Below are 6,395 nucleotides of genomic sequence, written 5' to 3' on the forward strand. Positions count from 1 at the left end.
GGCAAGTGAACGATGAAGAGGAACAAGTCTTTTGCGATGAAGATTCAAGTCCCGCTCTTGTTGTCTCCAAGGTCTTGACTCTCCAACATCAACAAGAAGAAAACCAAAGATGCCACATATTCCACACCAAGGCCAGCATCAATGGAAGATCCGTCAAGGTCATCATCGATGGAGGGAGTTGTCATAACCTCGCAAGTGAAGAAATTTGCTCCAACCTCCAATTGCCCAAGATGAAGCACCCAAATCCATACAAAGTGCAATGGCTTAGCGACTCCGACACTATCCAAGTCGAGCACCGAGTACAAGTCTACTTCAAAATTGGCGCCTACGAACACACCTTGGGGTGCGACGTCATTCCAATGACCGTTTGCCACCTTCTCCTTGGACGCCCATGGCAATTTGATAGAGGAGTCATCCACAACGGCCGAACGAACCACTACATCTTCAAGATGAAGGGAAAGGAGTACGTACTTCGTCCCATGTCTCGAAGCCAAGTTGTCAATGAAAAGCAAGCCACCCATCATGGAGATACTAGTGAGAGATCGAGCCACCAAAAAGAGAGTGAGTGCCACATGCCCAAATCGAGCCCCTTCACGATGAGCGAAAAGAAGAACTTAGTCCTATTTTCCAGCAAAAGTGAGATAAGAGGAGTGTGTGAGAACCCATCTAGTGTCCTACACTACGTCCTTTTGTGCAAGGACAATGCACCACAAGCTAACAACTCTCACACTCTTCCTCTAGTGTTCTCTTCTCTTTTGCAGGAATTTCATGACGTTTTCCCCGACGAGCTACCTCCGGGACGACCTCCACTACGAGGCACTGAGCACCACATCGACCTCATCCCCGGAGCACCACTTCCGAACAAAGCTCCCTACAGCGTCAACCTCGAAGAAACCAAAGAAATACAAAGGCAAGTAAAGCATCTCATAGACCATGGACATATGCGTGAAAGTTTGAGCCCTTGTGCCATACCAGCCATTCTTGTACCAAAATGAGATGGTAGCTTTCGCATGTGCTCCGATTGTAGACCTATCAACGCTATCACCGTTCGTTATAGGTATCACATTCCACACCTTGATGATATGCTTGATGAACTTAGTGGTGCCACTATATTTTCCAAATATGATCTTAAGAGTGGTTACTATCAAATCCGCATCCAAGAGGGTGATGAATGGAAAACAGCCTTCAAAACCAAGTTTGGCTTGTATGAGTGATTAGTCATGCCTATGGGTCTATCGGAAGCACCGGGTACTTTTATGCGTCTTATGAATCATGTCTTTGGCCCTTATATTGGTGTGTTTGTTGTGGTCTAGTTCAATGATATCCTTGTTTTTAGCAAGTCTCTCAAAGAGCATGTCACCCATGTCTGAACCGTTCTGGAAACTCTTCGAAAAGAGCATCTCTATGCTAATATGGAGAAATGCCTTTTTGGCGTTGACAAGCTCATTTTCTTGGGTTTTGTTGTATCTTCTAAGGGTGTTCATGTAGATGAGTCTAAGATCAATGCTAATAAGACTTGGCCACAACCAACCAACTTGCAACAAGTGCGTAGCTTTCTTGGCCTTGCGGGTTTCTATCGTCGCTTTGTGAAAGATTTTAGCACCATTGCTTCGCCTTTGCATGCTTGGAGAAAGAAGAATGCGCCTTTTGTTTGGGGACCATCCCAAGATACCGCTTTCAATGAGCTTAAGAATTTGATTACTCATGCTCCCGTGCTTGCTTTACCCAACTTTAACAAACTCTTTGAGATTCATTGCGATGCTAGTGGTAATGGCATAGGAGGTGTGTTAACGCAAGAGAAGCGCCCCATAGCTTACTTTAGTAAGAAACTCTCCGGCCGCAAATCAATTACCCCATCTATGACAAAGAGCTATATGCTTTAGTCCGCATTTTGCATGAATGGGGACACTATCTTCGCCCTCACGAGTTTATCATTCATACCGATCATGAAACGCTCAAGTATCTTAAGGGCCAAACCAAGTTGAACAAGCGTCATGATAAATGGAGTGAATTTATTGAGTCTTTTCCTTATGTCATCAAGTACATTAAAGGTAAAGAAAACATGGTGGCTGATGCCCTTTCCCGCATATGCATGATTGTTACTCAACTTGAGTTAGATGTCATTGGCTTTGAGCATATAAAAGGCTTGTATGAGCATGATCCTACTTTTGCTACTCCTTATGCCAAGTGTTTGACGCACACTTCTTGGGAACGCTATTACATCAAAGATGGATATATTATGAGAGCTAACAAACTTTGCATCCCCGAGCCTTCTCTTTGTTTGTTGCTTTTGCAGGAATATCATGGAGGAAGATCAATGGGACACTTTGGACGAGACAAGACGTTTGCCATGCTCTCGAAGAACTACTTTTGGCCCAAGATGTTTCGCGACGTCAACTGCTTCACCAACTGATGCTCTACATGTCGCAAAGCTAAGTCCAATGCACAATCCCATGGCCTTTATATGCCTCTACCAAATCCATATCAACCATGGGAAGACATTAGCATGGACTTTGTACTTGGTTTGCCTAGGACTCGAAATGGGAAGGATTTCGTATTTGTCATTGTGGACCGTTTCTCAAAAATGGCACATTTCATTCCTTGCAACAAGATAGACAATGCTTCACATGTTGCTAATCTATTTTGTAGGGAAATATTGCGTCTACATGGAGTGCCAAAGACTATCGTCTCATACCGCGACGTCAAGTTCCTAAGCTACTTTTGGAAGACCCTATGCGCCAAGCTCGGAATCAAGCTACTCTTCCCCACGGCTTACCATGCTCAAACTGACGGCCAAACGGAGGTGACCAACCGCACACTCTCCACTCTCCTTTGCGTACTCATGAAGAAGAACGTCAAGGAGTGGGAGGAGTGTCTACCTATAGCTGAGTTCGCCTACAATCAAGTAAAACACTCAACAACCGGCAATTTCCCTTTTGAGGTCGTCTACGGATTCAACCCATTGTCACCATTGGACATTCTTCCTCTACCACTACAAGAGCGCATCAATTTGGACGCAAGTGCACGAGTGAAACATCTCAAGAAGGTGCATGAAGATACAAGAAACAGCATCGAGCGCCAAGTTCAATGCCTTGCGACCGAGCTCAACCTCAACAAGCAACAAATGGTCTTCAACACTGGAGATCTTGTGTGGCTACACTTTCGAAAGGACAACTTTCCGCAAGAACGCAACTCCAAACTTCGACCTTGAGCGGACGGACCCTTCAAGGTGCTTGAACGCTACAACGACAACGCCTACAAGATCGACATTCCACGCGACAAGTACTCTGTGAGCGACACCTTCAATGTCAAGGATCTCTCGCCCTACCATGGTGATTAGAATTTCGACCCGAGGGCGGATCTTCCCCAAGGGAGGGGATATGATGCTGAGCATCCCATGATCATCCCCATGGATGCACCTACACCTCCAACAACACCACTTGGACCAATGACAAGAGCCCGAGCCAAGGCTATCGAAGATAAGGTGAACTCACTCCTCTCCGAACTTCCACTTTCTATGCATGAGACATGGCTACTACCTAAGTCCGAGATGTTGTGCATGATTAGGTATCAAGAGGACCCTCCCAACGATGCACGTGAAGACGGATAAGTCCCCGAGACCACGGCTGAAGAGAACCAACGGAAGGAGCCAAGAACATCTCCCAGGCCCCGGACATCCAGCCCCTGGAGCGTCGTCCACTACAGCTCCTCAATCACCAAGTGCCTACAGGCACCGAACATCCGGCCCCGCAAGCCCGGACATCTGTCCCTTCCCGAGGTCCCGAAAATCCGGACTCCCCCGAACCCGAGAGCAACATGGCCAACTTCACCAGCCCAGACATCTGGCCTCCACAGCCCGGACATCCGGCCCTCCGCGAACGCCCGGACATCCGGCCCGATGCCCGGACGTCCGGCCTCCCTGTTTGCGCACATTGAAGGGCCGAGGCTCGCATACCCCTTCTAGCCCCTAGACTATATATACTCCACCTCGTCCAACTTTCGAGGGCCAGCAAAGGATTAGCTCACATGATGTCGGGTAGAACCCTAAGCGGCCGATCTTTCACGAAAGGAGCGGATCCCGCGAAGAACACCAAGAACATGAGGAGGGGAACAAGGGGAATCACATGGGGAAACACAAGAGGAACACTGGAACTAACAAGAACAAGTCACACATGTGCTAGATTCTTGAATACATAAGAGAAGGTACATGATCCAAAGTCAACAATGGACGATACACGGTAACCGGTCTTCTCCGTGAGGAGGTCTTGAGTTCTTCCCTAAAGAGGGGTCTTGAATCCGCTTGGGGGATCTTCTCCGGTGGAGGCTCGAATCTCCGTGGAGAAGGTAACCAAGTGGATGAGTGATAGGTCCATTTTGCATCATGCTTTTATATCGATATTTATTGCATTATCGGCTGTTATTTCACATCATGTCACAATACTTATGGCTATTCTCTCTTATTTTACAAGGTTTACATAAGGAGGGAGAATGCCGGCAGCTGGAATTCTGGGCAGGAAAAGGAGCAAATATTAGAGACCTATTCTGCACAACTCCAAAAGGCCTGAAACTCCACGGAATACCTTATAATAAATAATGAAAAATTCTCGCCAAAGATGAAGACCAGGGGGCCCACACCCTTCCCACGATGGTGGGGGCGCCCCCCTAGGGAGCGCCCCCTACCTCGCGGGCCCCTAGTGGCTCTCCGATGACCATCTTCTCCTATATGAAGTATTTCGTCGAGAAAAAAAATAAGAAGCAACCTTTCGGGACGAAACTCCGCCGCCACGAGGCGGAACCTTGGCGGATCCAATCTAGAGCTCCGTCAGAGTTGTTCTGCCGGGGAAACTTCCCTCCCGGAGGGGGAAATCATCGCCATCGTCATCACCAACGCTCCTCTCATCGGGAGAGGGCAATCTCCATCAACATCTTCATCAGCACCATCTCATCTCAAAACCCTAGTTCATCTCTTGTATCCAATTCTTGTCTCCAAGTCCAGGATTGGTGCTAGTAGGTTGCTAGTAGTGTTAATTATTCCTTGTAGTTGATGCCAGTTGGTTTAATTGGTGGAAGATCATATGTTCAGATCCTTTACGCATATTATTACCCCTCTGATTATGAATATGAATATGCTTTATGAGTATTTACGTTTGTTCCCGAGGACAAGGGAGAAGTCTTGCTATTAGTAGTCATGTGAATTTGGTATTTGTTTGATATTTTGATGAGATGTATGTTGTCTAGCCTCTAGTGGTGTTATGTGAACGTCGACTACGCAGCACTTCACCATTATTTGGGCCTAGAGGAAGGCATTGGGAATTAATAAGTATATGATGGGTTGCTAGAGTGACAGAAGCTTAAACCGTAGTTTATCTATTGCTTCGTAAGGGGCTGATTTGGATCCATATGTTTCATGCTATGGTTAAGTTTACCTTAATACTTTTGTTGTAGTTGCGGATGCTTGCAATAGAGGTTAATCATAAGCGGGATGCTTGTTCAAGTAAGAACAACACCCAAGCACCGGTCAACCCACATGTCAAATTATCAAAGTACCAAACACGAATCATATGAACGTGATGAAAACTAGCTTGACGATATTCCCATGTGTCCTCGGGAGCGCTTTTCCTTATATAAGAGTTTGTCCAGGCTTGTCCTTTGCTAAACAAAGGATTGGGCCACCTTGCTTCACTTTATTTACTTTTGTTACTTGTTGCTCGTTACAAATTATCTTATCACAAAACTATCTGATACTAGTTATTTCAGTCCTTGTAGAGAATACCTTGTTGAAAACCGCTTATCATTTCCTTCTGCTCCTCGTTGGGTTCGACACTCTTACTTATCGAAAGGACTACGATAGATCCCCTATACTTGTGGGTCATCAATACTCTTTTCTGGCGCCGTTGCCGGGGAGTGAAGCGCCTTTGGTAGGTGGAATTTGGTAAGGTAAAATTTATATAGTGTGCTGAAATTTACTGTCACTTGTTACTATGGAAAGTAATCCTCTGAGGGGCTTGTTCGGGGTATCTTCACCCCGACCAGTAGAGCAAAGAGTTGCTCCTCAACCTACTGAACCTATTGAAGATGAAATTCCTTATGAGTATCCTTCGGTTATGGTAGAAAAACTGCTAGCTAATCCTTTTACAGGAGATGGAACAAAGCATCCTGATTAACACCTAATATATGTGGATGAAGTTTGTGGATTATTTAAGCTTGCAGGTATACCCGATGATGTTGCTAAGAAGAAGGTCTTCCCTTTATCTTTGAAGGGAGACGCATTGATATGGTATAAGCTATGTGATGACACGAGATCATGGAACTATAGAAGATTGAAATTGGAATTTCATCAAAAGTATTACCCTATGCATCTTGTTCATCTTGATCGCAATTATATATATAATTTT

The sequence above is a fragment of the Triticum urartu genome, chromosome 3A, assembly GCF_056163025.1.
Source record: "Triticum urartu cultivar PI428250 chromosome 3A, HENAU_Tu73, whole genome shotgun sequence".
Taxonomy (NCBI): Eukaryota; Viridiplantae; Streptophyta; class Magnoliopsida; order Poales; family Poaceae; genus Triticum; species Triticum urartu.